At 43.1% G+C, this 14,908-nt stretch overlaps 1 long non-coding RNA gene across 6 annotated transcripts in view; it reads right to left on the bottom strand.

Moving 5' to 3' along the window:
• Positions 1-549: 549 nt before the first annotated feature.
• LOC117693720 (uncharacterized) overlaps positions 550-14,908 on the bottom strand; it is a 62,013-nt gene continuing 47,654 nt past the window's right edge. For 5 of the 6 annotated variants that reach the window (XR_013105684.1, XR_013105685.1, XR_013105686.1 and 2 more), the window contains 3 exons: positions 6,713-6,972; positions 6,438-6,550; positions 550-5,776 (listed from right to left, as the gene is read on the bottom strand). This is a non-coding gene — a long non-coding RNA (uncharacterized LOC117693720). The remainder of the gene's footprint in view (positions 5,777-6,437; positions 6,551-6,712; positions 6,973-14,908) is intronic. The other variant, XR_013105683.1, reaches the window with a different exon arrangement.

The raw sequence follows: 14,908 nt of genomic DNA, 5'->3' as shown, positions 1-14,908 counted from the left end.
CTAATGCATCAGCCATTTGGGCAACATTTCTATACTGGAGTGGCAGTTCTCATTCATCAAGGATGCATGTTCCCCCACACCATGTAGAGGAATATGGCACCTAGGTTCCCATGAAGTACGCATCATCCTCAATTGGCTCAGCCTTGGTTGCATGAGCTGTGTGTGAAAGAGAGAGGGTGGGGAGAGATCCTAGAACAGTCTATGGAATAGAAAAAAATATTTGCAAATTATTTCTAAACAGGGACTTGTATCTAGAATACATGAAGACTCACTTTTACAGCTCAATAATGAAATGATTGATAACCCAAATAGACATTTCTTTAAAGAAAACATACAAGTGGTTTGAGCTGGCGAGATGGCTAAGAGGGTAAAGGTGCCTGATGACTGGGTTCTATTCTCAGGACCCAGTCCACACGGCAGAAGGAGAAAACTGTGAGTTGTCCTCTGATTTGTACACACTCACACACACACATACCACACCATAACACAAGTTACTATTACCCTCTCTCTACCCATCCCCCCTCACACCTTTGAACACACACAAATACGTAAAATAAATAAAAATTTAATGTAGTTAACAAGCATGAGAAAAGATGCTCAAGTTATTCATTGCCAGGGAAATGCCAATCAAAATCACAACGGCGTATCACATCCTTCTAGGGTGGCTAGAATACAAAGGACAGACAGTTACACACATTGATGAGGATGAAGAAATAGGAAGGCTCATATACTGCCGGTGGGACTTTAACAAAGTACAGCCAGTTGGAGAAAGAGTGCAGCAGTTCTTGAGAATGTTCAACTTTCCAAATGACCACCAATTCCTCTTCTAGTTATACATAAGAGAAAAATTTTAAAAACATGCCCATGCAAATGCTCACATATAAGTACTGTTTAGAGTTCTCCCCCAACCCCCACCCCAAGTTTAGTCTCCCCTCTGCTGGGTTCCGCTGTTCTGAACAGTGCTGAGATTTCTTAGCCGGGAAAACCATCCCTCTCCAGGAACTCATGTTGTCTTCCTTGCTGCACTGTGCTCAGAGCTCACTGGGGCTTCACCACACTGCTGCGTGCTGAAATCAACAGGGCCCTTCAAAATACTTGACTGTCTAGGCCACCCTAGAGACGGCTTTAACTGTTCTGAGCAATGGTGGCTTGTACAGTCCTGGGTGTTAGCACCACAGCCTGCTACCAGGAGATCTTTCTCTATGCCTGTCCTTGAAACAAAGTGGAGCCTGACAACATTGGAATAATGGTGGGTCATTGGCCTGGAGGGTGTGTCCTCGTTATTCCCTCTGCCTTTACTTATTACATAGTCTCCTTTTCTCCCTCCTACTCAATTTTGTTACCATTATTTAGGATGAGTGTGTGGTTTCTTTTTGTTGCTACAAGTTGTTACCTGCTTGCAGAAAAAGGCTGGATGCGCAACCTAACATGGGTTCCATTTTCTTACTATTTTAAGTCTTCTTGATCAAAACCCCTGGACTCAGAAAAGTCAGAAGTGAGTCGGTACCCACAGGGGCGTGAGGTGCAGCCTGGCTCTCTGCCTACAGGACCATCAGACTTTGAAGATGGCACAGGCCAACAGAAGATAGGGCTGCCTCTCGGCCTTTCTTGTTTCCTTTGTAACTTGATGCTCCCAGCTAAAGACAGCCAGACTCCAGCATTCTCTACCTGCCTTAGAGGTTTCAGAGCCTAAGCAGGTAGGCTGTGACTAATGCTGTATTCTGTCTCCTACCCGGTGGAAAAGGTGAGAAAAAAAAAATAAGCCAGCACAACACTTCTCCTTTAGCTTTTGGAGAGAGAGCCCAAGAGCAGTCCTTTGTCACTTGTAAGGCACAGGTTTCAAAATGGTATTCCATTGTCTTCTTGTGAAAATTACCCCCCAAAAATGTCATTAGGCTTAGATGGCCTTGGTTTAAAGGCTACAGGGGTGAAGCTGTATGTATGGGGGGCATGGCATTCATACATTTACATGATTGGTAACTGTGCACTTGGAACCAGATACTCCTAGCGTTATGACTGGAAATAAAACCAAAGATGGAAATCATTCTCTATTCAAAGATGGATGGTCAATAAACTTCCTGGCTGGTAAATTTTTAAATATCATGTAATTGGCAGCCATGTTAGCACTGGGTCATGGCCCATTTGACAGAATGCAGAGGGCTGCAGAAGCATACGTGTATTTATAAGATGCATAGTGTGTTACTATGTATTTAACCTATGGGGTGCCCATAATGTACACAATACAATGCACAGGTCATAGCCTGTTTGCTTTCAGATCTGCTCTTCGTGCTTCTCCTCATGGCTCTGGACTGCAAATACTGACCTCTGCATACAGGTTTCCCAGGCTTGATGCAGGTCAGGGAGGCTCTAGCTTGGACTCGGCCCAAGAGAAAAACCACTGTGCGACAGGAGGGAGGAAAAGGCCAGGTGCCTTGCTAAGCTTGTGGGCCTTGAATGGTGTTACTGATTATAGCCACAGGATGGCTCCAGCCAGAAAAATCTACCCAGTCTGACGGCTGACAGTGACTCCTGTAGTCTCCTCTAATTATTCCTGTCACACAGACTGGGTGTGACTCCCTGCTGCCACTACTGTGAGCTTCTCTGGTTCTCTGACATCTGTGTAACCAAGTTCTCATTTTAAATCCCATTTTGACAACATGCATGCTGATCTCAGCTGCCTCTCAGCCTTTCTTGTTTCCTCTGTGGTGATTAACGCACACGTGGTTGAGAAGACCCTGTGAAAGTGCAGCAGTTGTTAATATAGCATGATGTAGAACAAGATAACATAGAGCAAGGGTGACGCTGGCTGGTGTGTTGATTTGGTGAGAGAGAAGGGCACAGGAGATCCCTGCCCTCTTCCCCAGCGACTCCAGGGAGTTATGGTACTTACACTCTTCAAACCCCACCCCCTCCTTCCAAGTCCCCATCCTGTCGTTCAGGATGTACAGTTTTATCTGATAGACATCCTGGAGCTGGATACTGCTCCATTTTCTGATCATGGGCTCTGTCATGTAGCAGACTGCAGGCAACTTTCTACCTCTTTAAGGATTCCGAGAAAATCAAGTGCCAGCTGCCAGTTGGAGGAAGGGGTCTAGTGCCTCTTCTTACCTGTGACTCTTTGATGAGCTCTAAGCACACCTAATACTGAAAATTGTCCACAATGTTTCATTTTTTTATAATATGGCTTAAAAAAAAAAAAACAAAAAGCAGAGATAGCTATTATTAGACGAGATCCAGCACATTCAGAGCGGTACAGTCACAGACCTGGACAACTACAGTAACATCCCTTATTTAGGCATGTGGTTACCAATCACTATTATTTCTGGCTAGCTGGTTGAAGGGTAGGTCTTCATCTGTTGAAATCAGAGTCAACTGCCAGTAAAAACTCAAGGTGCCTAGATGCTCATTCATCCCACAATCTTTTATGCAGCATTTTCCTACCATAAATGTGATGGCAGTAGTGAATTAGAAGCCAGTAAATGACTCATGTTCAGAATGGAATTAGTTCTACACTTTAAAGGAAGAACCACCCTCGCTCTGGAGCGAGTATGAGTGCTGACCTCCTGCAACAGCACAGAGGGATGACCCGATAATAGTTACAGTAAAAGGATGCTCACAAGAAAGTCACAGCTTGGCAGCAATGCTACCTTCCTCACAAATGGTTCCTTTCCATCATTCCTTGGAACATCCTTCCTGAACCTTTGCCTAAAAACCTTTCTGCTGCTAATTGCAGGTTCAGAAAAACTGTATCTAGTGGGGGGTTGCATTTGCAGACAGTCTCTGAAGGGCTCTCAGCTAAAGCAAGTCACCTGGGCTAGGACCACCTTGCCTCTTCTTATGGAAGCGTCAAGGACCTGCAACTTCAGGAAAGACGTAAAAGAGCCAGGACTTCAAACATGGAGCCCTGGAGCAGAACCTACCCAGGAAGTAAATAATTATTCAGGGAAAGATGTCAGATTAAACATGCTTGATTTCCCCTAGCCAAGATGATACTAAAATAACAGTGAAGGCACTTGAGAAACGATACACATTCAGCAATGATAAGGGCACTTAGAGACGTGCATTCAAAGAGCTTCTGGCGATGGATGGTGGACCGAGGAATGGCGGTAGAAGGAGGCAGGGGGATGGCAAACCTGCATTGTATGAGTGAAAGTCAGAGGCTAAAACCCAGAGGGAGACCCTTCACCACAAAAATGATCTGTAAACAGCTGAGTGAACATTGCAGCTGGATCTACGATGACTAATAACACTCCACGGATGAGCAGATGACTTCTTGACAGCCACTCAGCAGCCAGACAGGACTCATGCCACGTCTATGTGCCCATCTAGATGGAGAGGGGAACCTCAGACACCTCGCTCTCCTCTCAGAGATAAGGCTCCATATGCAGGTATTGGAAGTTCCCTGTTAAATATCTGAGTCTTTAGTTACCAAAGTCAAAGCAATAGTTACATCACATTGTAAGAAGTACCTTATGCATTAGTTCATTTACTGAGGTCTAGAGTGGCCAGCAGCTGGACTCTAGGAATCCCAACAAATCAGGCCTGTCTGTCCATTAGTTCCAGAAATCAGTGGGAAGGTAATGATGGGAAAGCAGGAAGCATTTTGACCAAGTGTGGCGACGTTGAGAAGATTGGATGAAGCACGCTGTGCTTCGGGACCTGGCAGGAGCTGTAGGCTTTGGTGGAGGAGAAAACATGGGGCACATGCATAACTCAGCAGTCTCCATCAATCTGTGGTCTACCCAGGTCTTCATTCTGCAAGATGACTCTGGAGAAGCCCTTATCCCTGGGAAGGATAAGCCATTTCCCATGAGACAGTCGTTCCTCAGTCCCCAGCATACAGAAATGGCTCCCGCTTAAAGACAATCTCATGATGGGATGATCTGTAAGGCTTCGAATTCTTGGGATCCAAGGTGTCTCAGGTTTGGGACAGAGGCTGGAGATTCTCAGGCACCTTTCTGGGACCTGGAATGATGCTATACAGGTTGACAGTGAAATACCTTAGTTAGTCTTATCTTTGTGTCTTCAGCCTGAAGGGGGTTAGATAAATAAGGGCTGAACCTCCTTCTGTTACTTGTTTTCAGACACTCCTTAAATGACTGACATGCTTACGTGCAAAGTGGAATAGGAGTCTGACATCTGACCCAAAGTTAAGGAGCTACAGACCAGGCTTTTTGACCTTCTCAGTCACCTTGTAGGCTCAATCGGGAGGCAGTGCATTTTTAGCAAAAGCAGAACCTGTTATCGTTAGTCTGATTCATACAGCAAGGAAGAGATGACGATAGGTCACCACGTAGGAAAGCTGTCAAACAATAGGCCCCACCCAAGTACAGAAGAAAATTTAGCTAAAGCAGAACCACATTACCTCATTCAATGTCTGCAATAAAAACTACTGAAGGGGTTGGAGCAGTGATTCTCAACCTGTGGGCTGTGACCCCTTTGGGGTGATCAAACAATCCTTTCACAGGTGTTACCTCAGATCACTGGAAGACACAGATATTTACAGTACAATTCATAACAGTAGAAATTATAATTATGAAGTAGCAATGAAATAATTTTATGGTTGGGGGTCCCTACACCATAAAGAACTGTATTAAAGGGTGTCAGCATTAAGAAGGTTGAGAAGTACTGGGCTCGAGTGACAGCTCAATGGTTAAGAACATCGGGTACTCTTTTAGGATACCCAAGTTCCATTCACAGCACCCACATGGTGGCTCACAGCGATCTGTAACTCCAGGTCTGGGGATCTGAGGAACTCTTCTGGCTTCTGGAGACACTGTGTACATATGGACAGTTACAAACACAGACAAAACATTCAAACACATAAAATAAGAACAAATCTTTTTTAAGATTATATTTTTATTTATTTTATGTATGTGAGCACACTGTCATGGTCTTCAGACACTCCAGAAGAAGGCATCTGATCCCATTATAGACAGTTATGAGCCACCATGTGGTTGCTGGGAATTGAACTCACAACCTCTGGAAGACCAGTTAGTGTTCTTAACCACTGAGCCATCTCTCCAGCCCTGAACAAACCTTTTCTAAAAAAAAAAAAAAACAAAAAACAAACAAACAAACAAAAAAAAACAGTAACAGAAATGACTATGCATATGAAGAAAGGTTACAACATAAAATGGGTAAAAATAAATAGATAACCACAAATACAAAGAAAAAGTACAAACAGGAAACAAAAGAGAAGACATTTTCAATAACATCCTCAGAGAAACTTAAGAAGACATTTGTATCATGAAAGAACAGGATGGGATCAAGAAAAGAATAATTAGGAAACTGAAGCTTCCTTAGGCATGAATAGCACATTTGTGGCACTTGGGAGATGGCTCAGTGGGTAAAAGAGCTGGCCAAACAAGCATGAAGGCCTGAGTTTAAATACCAGCAGCCCTGTAAAGCATAGCATACCTGTATGTCTCCCATACCTGTAACCCCCGGCACTGGTCCAGGGGTGTGGAGGGAGATGCAGATGGAAGGGTTGCAGGGGCTTGCCGGCACCAGCCTGGACAATAGCAGGCTCCAGGTTCCGTGAGGGATACTGGAAATGATGTGGAAAGTGATATAACAGGGACATCCGTGGTCCTCCCCTAGTCTCCACGTGTGAACACAAGCACACACACACACATACACATGGACAAAGAGGTTATTGTGACTATGAAAAACTGCTGTTAGTGTGATCTAAGTAATCATTCTGACTTACCTTCCTTTGTCTAGGCTCTTTAGACCTTTCTCTTCCCTGAAGTCTGTATTTGCCGTTCTGAGAACATTTACCATGACCCGGGTTTATATGTGAGGCATTGTACCAAGTCCTCTGTGTGTCTGAGACTTTCCCTGCTCAATTTGGGCAAATTACTCTTGAGATTCAGAGTCTTCCCCAGATCCGACCACTTCCACGAGCCAACATTTTGTTCTTTCTGGTTTTATTTCTGTTACTTGTTGATACAGGTCCTCAGAAAACTTCTTCAGGGAAGAAAGAAAAGAGAGGGAGAGAAGGAAGGAAGAAAAGGAAGGAAAAAAGGAAATGTAGGTAAATTATCTTTGACCTCAGAGTCAATTATTATATTTAACTGTTATCTTGGATAAGGTTGTTGTGATAGTTTGAATGATAATGACCCCTAAAGGCGCATATATTTGAATTCTAGGTCCCCGTTTGGTGAAACCATTTGGGAAGGATTAAGAGGTGTGGCTTTGTGGGAGAGGTGTGTCATTGCAGGTAGGCTTTGAGGTTTTAAAATCCCACACCATCAGCAGCAGACTCATTCTCTCTCTGCCACACCACTTCCAGTTAGCATGCTCTCTTTCTGACTCATGCTGGTGGATAAGCTGTGAGCTCTTGGCCATCCCACCAGCGCCAGGGCTGCCTGCCTGCTGCCATGCTTCCCATCATGGTGGCCATGGACTCACCCTCGGAACTGTGAGCTCCAAAGTAAATGCTTTCTTTTCTATGTTTCCTTGGTCATGGTACTTTGTCACAGCAAGCATGAGTACCTAATTTTGGACACCGGCATCCATTTAAAAGTTCTGTGGGTGGTACATGTCTGCATCCCAATGGTGGGAGTTGGGGGAGGGACAGATGGATCCTGGGGGGCTTGTTTGTTAGACAGTTTAGCAGAAATGGTAATCTCCATTAGAGAGGAAGCATCTCAAAGTTGACCTCTGGTTTCCACACATGCACACAAAGAACTACACACACACACTCTATGCCTGGCAGGATTCTAGATTTGGAAATACAGAAAAAGTCCTTTCTCTTACATTCTAATACTAGGGACAAAAATAAAGTATATTAGAGAGCAAGTGATAAAGAAACAAGTCAGGGAAAAATGAGGGAACTAGGAAGGGTGTGACAGCTATTCTTTTTTTTTTTCTTTTCTTTTAGATTTTTTTTAAAAAATGTGTGTATAAGTGCTTTACATTCATGTATGTCTGTTCACCACATACGTGCCTGGTACCTAAGGAAGTGGTGAGCCTCCATGTGGGTACTGGAAATTGAAGCTGACTCCTTTATGAGAACCAGTGCTCTTAACCATAACCACTGGGCCAACTCTCCAGCCCCACGATGGCTGTTCTTGATTGTCAACTTGACCACATCTGGAAGGAACTAAAACACAAGCATCTGGGTACACTTGTGAGAGATTTTTTTCTTAATTAAGTCAAGTGATGTGGGAAGATTCATTCCTAATCCAGATATTTTGAGGTGGAAAGATAGATAGATAGATAGATAGATAGATAGATAGATAGATAGACAGACAGACAGATAGATAGACAGACAGAGAGATAGGACATGGAAGAAGGAAACTTTTGCTCTTTTCCTGCTTGCTCTCACTCTCCTTGGCAAGTCCACTAGCTTTAGAGCCTAATCTTTGGGATCTGGGCGTGTACTTAAGGCCAGCTGAGACATCCAACGACCTTGTGGACTGAACATCTACTGAACTCTTGGACTTGAGGTTGGTAGACAGCCATTGTTGGACTAGATGGGCCACAGACCAGAAGCCATATAAACCATGTTCATTCTATTAGTTCTGTTTCTCAGAGAACTCTGACCAATACAGAGGGGTTGCCATTTCATTCAGAGACTCAGTGGAGTAGGGGAGGGATCACTTGTTTATCTGGGGATATATCCCCAGAGAGAGAGAGAGAGACAGACAGACAGACAGACAGACATATGTGTATGTATATATATGTTCATGTATCATGGAGTTACATGAACAAATATATCTTTGACCTAGGGGTATATGTAGATTATGAAAGAGCCAGTTGATAACTGGAACTCTCAGAACCAAAGTCTGTAAATGGACAAGTAAGAGTCAGCATGTGTTTAGGTGAATATATATATATAGAGAGAAGAAAAGGTAAATGAGAGGATTTCAAGCTCAAAAGAAAATATATCAAAAAAGTGAGAATGACAAGAACAGCCCCTAAAAGGAGGGTTTTACCTAGACTGGCAGAGGAATACCAATGGAGAGGGGGAGGGGAAGGTGGGTACACACGGGTAAGAAAAGATGGGGACGAGCTTAAAGCCAAAGGGATTCCAGGCATGACATGAAACAGGGAGAAGACCAGAGAATAAACAAAAGGTGCTAGCCTTTACATCAAAAGTTGGCAAGAACAAAGTTAGATGAAGCCAGCATTTAGGTGGAAGAATGGTCAGCCCCAACAGAGTCATTCATTGCTGCATTCTTTAAAATCACACCCCCTCCCCAACAGTCCTCGTTTTCTTTCTGTTTCTGTGAGAAATACCATGACCAGAAGCAACTTTGGGAGGAAATGGCATATTTCAGCTCACAGGTTGCAGTCCATCATTGAGGAAAGCCAGATCAGGAGCTCGAGGCAGAAGCCTGGAGGCAGGAACTGAAGCAGAGATGGTGGGGAAATGCTGCTTACTGGCTTGTGTTCTGGCCTGTTTACCTCCCTTTCTTGTGCAGTCCATGCTCACCTGCCCAGTATTGGCGCCGCCCACAGTGGACCAGGCCCTCCTACATCAATCAGCTTTCAAGGAAAAGAACTCCGCAGATCTGACCACAGACTACTCTGATGACAGCAGTTCCTCAGTTCAGGTTCCCTCTTCCCATGTGTCAAGTTAACAACTGAAGTTAACCAGGACACACGCAGGCCAGTGAACTCAGATATCAAACATGCACAGACAGATAATTTGACTGTAAAACAGAAGGGAACTTAACACCCCCAAACCTAAACTGCCTGCAGTCTTACTAATGGCTTTCATTTTAAAAAGAAAATGAAAATAAATATAAATAAATAAAATATAAAAATCTGACCTCTTGTCTTAGACCACTTGGGCTGCACTAACAGAATATCCCAGATATACTGACTTATTTAGGAATGTAATTCTCACAGTTCTGATGGCTGTAGAGTCTAAGATCCAGGTGCAATCTCTAGCTTCCTCATGAAGTCAACACCATGTCTGAGCTTATTCCAAATTTCTTTAACCAACTCCCTCCTGGCTGGGCTTAGTGGTTTCATAGGTCAATATTTCCTTCATTCCCTCTTGCTGATAATATAAATTAAGTTATATCAAAGTGTAAATAATTTTAGAAGTTTTATTCATAATATACACAAAATAACTTATAGCTCAGTTAAAGTTTAAGAACATACCATAACACTATGGCCAAGAAATCATTCCTAACACACAGAACTGTTCAGACTTGGTGTCTCCCATGGGAGCTCCCTGGTGTCCTTCCAGCCCTTGTCTCAGCATGTAATCCTCATGCAGAAATCCTAGCTACCTTGTGAGTAAACCCCTCTGACAAATACTAAAATCCATTTTTGCCCCAGGTCCAACTCTATGATTCTCCATTGTTTCTGTGATCCACAGGCAGCCTCACTGTCAGGCAATGGCTACTCTCACCCACCCCTATCCCTTTGTCCTTTCCCGTAGCATCCCCTCATACTGGGAATGTAAGCACGGGCTTTTCCACCCACACCCAAGTTCCTGAAATAACAACTCTGAGACTGATTTATGAGTAAATGCCTAGGCCACAAGCGTGAGCTTACTCACCAACTAGCTCATAACTTAATTCACCCATTTATTCTATTCCATGTGGCTGGCTATCTCTTCTTAGTTTCATGTGGCTGTCTCCTCAGAGTTCAGGGTGAATCTTTTCCTATGCCTGATTCTAGGCCAGAGTTCCTCTCTACAGGAACTCCTGTTGTGGAGAGCCCCGGCCTTGTATTTTGACACTAATTCCCCTTTCCTGTGAAGGGCTGCAGAGGAGGTGTGAGTCATTACACAGGTGAATTCTAGTGAACCTTCTGCCCATCTTAATTTGTAAAATAAATGCTGGAGCCAGTGATTGGGCAGAAGAAGGGGAGGTGGAGAAAAAAAGGTTGGTGGAAGAGAGCAGAGGGAAGACTTGAGGAAGACAATGGAGGAGGAAGACGATGAAGGAGAAGATGACTGGGAAACAGGAGGTAGAAGGACAGACTCAGGGTCTGGAAAACCCTCAAGTTATAAGGGTCTCATAGCTGGGGAACAGAGTAGTGTGCAGGTATCTGCCCAATCTAGGCTTACAGAATATATTCATAATTTACTGAGTTGTGTTTTCATTGCCTGGTCATATTTGGGTTGCCCACCTCCTATTTCATGCCTCAGCTAATAGGCCATCAGCTTTATTGACAGGTTATGCCTCTATACAATACACAAGAGATTCTTTCTATAGTAGGGGTCTTTTGAAGTTAGACTAAATGCTACAAGCCTACAGGGGCCACTATGTGAAATGCCATGGTTTGAATGAGAATATCGGGCTGGAAAGATGGCTCAGCGGTTAAGAGCACTGATTGCTCTTCCGGAGGTCCTGAGTTCAATTCCCAGCAACCATATGGTGGCTCACAACCATCTGTAATGGGTTCTGACACACTCTTCTAGTGTGTATCTGAAGACAGCTCATATAAATAAAATAAATACATACATACATACATACATACATACATACATACATAAAAAGAGAGTATCTCCCACAGGCTCACAGATTTGAGTACTTGGTTTCCAGTTAGTTACACTTTAAGGAAGGCTTAGGAGGTGTGGCCTTGCTGGAAAGTTTGTCACTATACTTTGAGAATTTAAAGACTTTTACCATTCAAGTTAGTAATCTTTGCTTCCAGCTTTCTGTTTAAGATTTGAGCTCTCAGCTGCCCCAGCATCCATGCCTGCCTCCTGCCATGTTTTCCCACTGTGATGGTGACGGCCTCCTAACCCTCTGGGATTTATCACAGCAACAAAAAAAATGGACTAGTACCACACCAGAAGAAATTTAAAAAAAAAATAAAAAAAAAAAAAAACCCCACATCAACATTGAGACAGAATCAATATGCCACATAAAGCATCTGTTTCAAACGTATAAGTCTATATAATTCAATGGCTTTTAGAATATCCTCAGACATAAATGGTCGTAACCACAGTCAATTTTAGAGTGTTTTTACCACCTCAAAAAGAAGCCCCCAACCTTCTGCTGTCACCTTCCCAAGTTCCCACCTCATTCTAGCCCTAAGCAGTCACTCCATTTTCTTCTCCGTAATTTCCCTGCTCTGGAATCTCACGTGTGCCATGGTATACCACTAAAGGCTCAAGCTAGAATTCTCCCAACCAGCTCTGCAGAGACAATGATGCAAGTAGGGGCACGGGCTGGGAGGCCAATGCGGACCACAAGGAGCACAGTCAGCACCTGTTCTGAGGCCACACCCATGCTCGATGATAAATCTCTTGGCTGCAAATAAGAATACTGAGCCACAATGGCTTACGTGACAGAGACATGTTGTCTTGTTGACAGGAAATATAGAGATAGGTTGCCCTGACATTGGACCACGTCTCACCCATGTGACCCAGGACTTCCATATTTCTCTCCATCAACTTAGTGTACATACTTTTGTGCCTAGGCGTCCCCCATGTTTGTTGCAAGATTCTGATGCTCTCCGAGACACCATCTCAATATAATTGATTGCAGAAGCATGCAACTGAAGAGGAATTTTTTCTGCGTAACCTCCCTAATAGACCTTTGTGCGTGCCCCCATCCTAGACCACAGTGCATTTCTCTGCCTTGGCTGCGAGGCAGGATAAGAAAGTACATCTTTGCCATTGTCAGCAGCATGAAGTTGTGAGCACTGTCAGCAAGAAAGAGAGAAGGCCGGGCACACGGTGCCGTTCGTTGCAAAAGGACAAAGAGAACCCACAACAACCCCTCTTCAGCCCTGCAAAAGTGGTCTTTCCTGAAGATGGGCATTTCTGATGGAATCAAATGACAGAGGGAAGACAAGAGAATGAAGGCCAAGATAAACGTGATCCTGTGTGTTCTACAAGATCCCCAGTAACCTTCAACTGCCATGTTCTAGTTACAGAGAAGAAGATAGTGTTAGATCACAGATCGAGAAGGGATGGGATGGAACATGGGAACTCTCAGAACCAGGCACAGGAGAGCAGTTTGGCACCACGATCAGATGATCAGGTAAGAGATGTGTTACAGGAAGTAAGTTAAACACTCACGCTTGGGTTTTGTCCTCAATAACATTGCCATGGTGGTAAAGCATGAAAGGGGGAGCAAAATAAATACAACGATAAAAATTCATTTCCAACTCATGAATACATTTGTTTAACATGAAAGGTGAAGAGATGAAACCTGGACTCCATTAAGGAAAGTGACCACATGCAAAGTTAATATATGGCCTCATTTAAATACATTTATTATACTTCAAGTCAAAAGACCAATGTCAGAGTGTGCGAAGGGTGTACTTGCAATATCTTACATGTGCCCAAATATTCTTAACATCAAAAAGAACCTACAAACTGAGAAGAGGCAAACACGTCCACAGAAAAATAGTGAAAGGACAGGGAGCAAAAGCGCACAAAGAAGACGCACAAATGCATCTAAACTAACAACAACAAACAAACAAAATACAAAAAAAATAACAAAACCTGTTCACATTCACCTGTGCTGACATGGTTAGAGCTGCTGATTCAAACTCTCCTAGAATATTAACACATAGTGAGGGCTTCTGGATCCAGACCCTTTTCTTACCTGCATATGAACTCAGTTCCACACAACTCTGATGGGTGGGACCTCATTATCTTCGCTTAATAGGTGTGAAAAGTATCAAAACTCTCAGCCATGAAAACAAGACATTAGTGGGCAGGTGACAGGCTCAACGTCGGTGAGTTTGGCTTCAGAGCCTGTGGTCTAAAGTACTAGACGTGAGTATAGCTAGGAAAATGTCACATTTGCTCAGCAGATTTGTTTCATGTATACGAGTACACTGTCACTGTCTTCAGACACACTAGAAGAGAACATCGGATCCCATTACAGATGGTTGTGAGCCACCATGTGGTTGCTGGGAATTGAACTCAGGACCTCTGGAAGAGCAGTCAGTGCTTTTAACCACTGAGCCATCTCTCCAGCCCACTCATCAGATTTGTAAAACTAAATGAATGATAACATCCAGTAGTGACATCTAGAGCAAGAGGGAAGGCCTTGACTCACATTGCCATGTGGAGTGTGACTTATTTCAACTCTGGGGGAAATTATCTATGTAAAATTTAAGATACGTGACATAAAAAAAAAAAATGATCAGTCTCACCTTGGACAGTGTCTTCAATAGAAATTAAAACATGAAAGTAGAAACAAAACATGATTGTTTTGACAGAATTACATTTTTTTAGGTCCTAGAAATAAACCTATTTGTTTATCAGCTGTGACTGTTACATGACATGTGATGAGCCAAACCAAGATTTAGTACTCTCAATATCAATCAGCCTTGGTCCATTACAATGTTTTTATGGACTGGAGAGCAGGCTTAGTAGGTAAGAGCAATGGTTGCTCTTCCACAGAATCCTGACTCAGTTCCCAGCACCCACATGGTAGCTCACAAACATTTGTAACTCCAGTTACAGGGGATCTGACAACCTCTTCTGACCTCAGCAGGCACCAAGCAATACCAAGCAAGCATACGTAGATCTACATGCAAACAAAACACCCATACATATAAAAAGAAATTAAAATTAGAAATTTTATTTCAGTTTTTACATAAATTTGCAATAAATCTCATCTCTCCAGTCAACAGAAAGATAATATTACATTGCTTCTTATAAACAGAGAGATTTTTTCTGTTTATTTATTTATTATTTATTTATTTATTTATTTATTTATTTTTCAAGAAAAGCTTTCACTCTGTAGCCCAGGCTGTCCTGGAACTCGCTATGTAGATCAGGCTGGCCTTGTAATTGTGAAAAATCCTTCTCCCTTCCAAGTGTATGAGCTACTAGTCACCCAGATGTTGGCATTAAAATAATAAATATGACAAAATAATTTATTAATTTCTAGTTAGCACTACCTATAGAGAGTTATAATCCTGAGCCGAGTTTTCCATGCAGCAGTGACATCCTAGGCATGTACCA

This window comes from Arvicanthis niloticus, chromosome 21 (assembly GCF_011762505.2).
Source record: "Arvicanthis niloticus isolate mArvNil1 chromosome 21, mArvNil1.pat.X, whole genome shotgun sequence".
NCBI lineage: Eukaryota > Metazoa > Chordata > Mammalia > Rodentia > Muridae > Arvicanthis > Arvicanthis niloticus.
This window is presented reverse-complemented; position numbering and strand designations above follow the sequence as displayed.